This window comes from Humulus lupulus, chromosome 9 (genome assembly GCF_963169125.1).
Source record: "Humulus lupulus chromosome 9, drHumLupu1.1, whole genome shotgun sequence".
In the NCBI taxonomy this organism is placed as follows: domain Eukaryota; kingdom Viridiplantae; phylum Streptophyta; class Magnoliopsida; order Rosales; family Cannabaceae; genus Humulus; species Humulus lupulus.
The window spans coordinates 93810492-93812694 of record NC_084801.1 but is presented as its reverse complement, the minus strand read 5'-3'; the positions used below and the strand labels follow the sequence as shown (position 1 = coordinate 93812694).

At 39.8% G+C, this 2203-nt stretch overlaps 1 non-coding gene across 1 annotated transcript; it reads left to right on the top strand.

Moving 5' to 3' along the window:
• The first annotated feature begins 702 nt into the window (after positions 1-702).
• LOC133802877 (small nucleolar RNA R71) lies at positions 703-809 on the top strand. The gene has a single exon (XR_009877624.1). It is a non-coding gene; the product is annotated as a small nucleolar RNA R71 (small nucleolar RNA).
• Positions 810-2203: the final 1394 nt, after the last annotated feature.

Sequence of the window (2203 nt, the reverse complement as noted above, 5' to 3'; positions counted from 1 at the left end):
ATCAGCTAAAGCAGTGGCGAGTTGTCCTACTTGTGTCTCGAGTTTGGTAATTGATTGAGATTGATTTTGTAGGATTTGTTGAGTGGATTGCATAAATTGTTGTAAAGTACTTCTAAGGAAGGTTTCCATTGTTGAGGATATGGTTGATTTTGTGGGGCATGAGTTTGGTTTTGTGTGTTGTATTGGTGCCCTTGATGGGATTGGTTTTGTCTCCATGAAAAGTTCGGATGGTTTCTCCAATTTGGATTGTAGGTGGATGAAAATGGGATATCATTTGGTTTCCCATAAGCATGAAGTGCATTGGCCTCCTCAGAAAAGGCTTCTTGGTAAGAAGGACATGATTGGGCATTATGGCAAGGACTAGAACATATAGAACAAACATCTTTTCTTGGTTGTATTGGAGATTTTATAGTTTGGCTTATGGCTAAAGCTTCCACTTTTCTCGCTAATTTGTCTAAGGATGTTCTTAAGCATAATTCTTCTTTTACTTCATACCATCCTCCTCTTTTTGGTAAATTAGTTGACCTAGACCTAGGATCAAAATAATTCCATTGTTGTGAATTGACAGATAAATCTTCAAGGGCGTCCCACGTCTTTTGTCCTTGAAATTTTACAAAATTTCCAGTATGCATAGATTGAATCATTTGATGATTAGAGGGAGTCAAACCATCATAAAAATATTTTACAAGTCTCCATTTTTCAAAACCATGATGAGGACATTTTAATAATAAATGTTTAAATCTATCCCAACATTCATAAAACTCTTCATTATCTTTTTGAAAAAACTCGAAGATTTCTCTCCTTAGACTATCAGTTTTAGACATAGGAAAAAATGTGAGCAAGAATTTATTATAAAGTTGATCCCTTGTAGTTATAGACCTTGTTGGAAGGGAATTTAACCAAGATTTTGATTTTTCTATTAATGAAAAAGGGAATAATCTTAGTTTGACCGACTCATCATCATTTTTTTAAAATTTAAATGTTGAGCAAATTTATAAGAAATCTTTTACATGCATGTAAAGATCTTCTCTATCTAACCCATAAAAAGATGGCAACAATTGAATGATTGCTGGTTTACGCTCAAAATGAGTAGCAGAAGTTGTAGGGAAAATAATGCATAAAGGAGCATTAGATGAAATAGGTGCAAAATATTCAAGCAAAGCTTTTTCAGGCACAACATTTTCATCAACAGGATTAGCAATTGGTTCTATGATGCTCAAATTTTTACTAACAATTTCAATTTCAAACAGGGGTGCCTAGTTGGGTAGGGACAGATGACCCGCTCATCGAAGGAGGAGGGGGCGCAGGAATATCAGGAAAATGAGCCCCCGACAAACCAGGATTGAGAGAAGCATGAGGGAAAGCATCGTAGTCCTCAGAAAAGGGACAGACGAAGCCCTTCGGCATGGCCTGTTGATCATGGGAGTGAGAGGCCATGTCATGGTTTGTAGGGGCTAAAGGAGGGCACCCCCTAGGAGACAAAGATGATCGACAAGGTCGCCTATGTTCTGGGGAAACCTCCTCGGCCACACACTCTGCATCACCCGCATTCAAGTGAGGCTCAACTAAAATTGTCTTTTTCCTCCGCTCAGAAATATGCCACAACAACTCAGGCTCTGAAATCGTGGATAGCTTGTAATGGTTGAGGTTGGTCACAGTTAAGAGACAGGCAGCCATTTTCTTGATGGGGTCAGCATCGAGAAATCTTTCAACCGCATCCGCCTCTGACTCAAAAACGTCGGGAATGATGAAGTTCTCCGCACAATCATCACAGTTGTCAATATGAACATAAGTTCTAAAATGGTAAGTTCAAAAAAAAACTTGAAGTACTTACTAGGAGATGAGCGAAAGTGCTCACGAACAGAAAGGGGACCTTTCACGAAGAAGAAGTCCTACTTCCAGGTCCCTGGGTTGGACACAGAACCCTCTATCAAGGAGACTTAAGAATTGGCTTTCTGTAGGAAATAAAAGCCTTTGGATTTAGGACTGGGCATGAGGTTGTACATGTAATGCACCTCTTGAGCCGTGGGAGCACGCTCGTTAAGCTCCATAGATGCCATAAAGAGGCAACTCAAATTCAGGCATCTGTTGGGTGCCAACTGGAGTGGAACAAGGTCGAAATGGTTGAGAACCATGACGAAAAACAGGTGTAATGGAATTGTACCACCCACCTTAAAGATGTGCTCACTCATGGCCACATAGT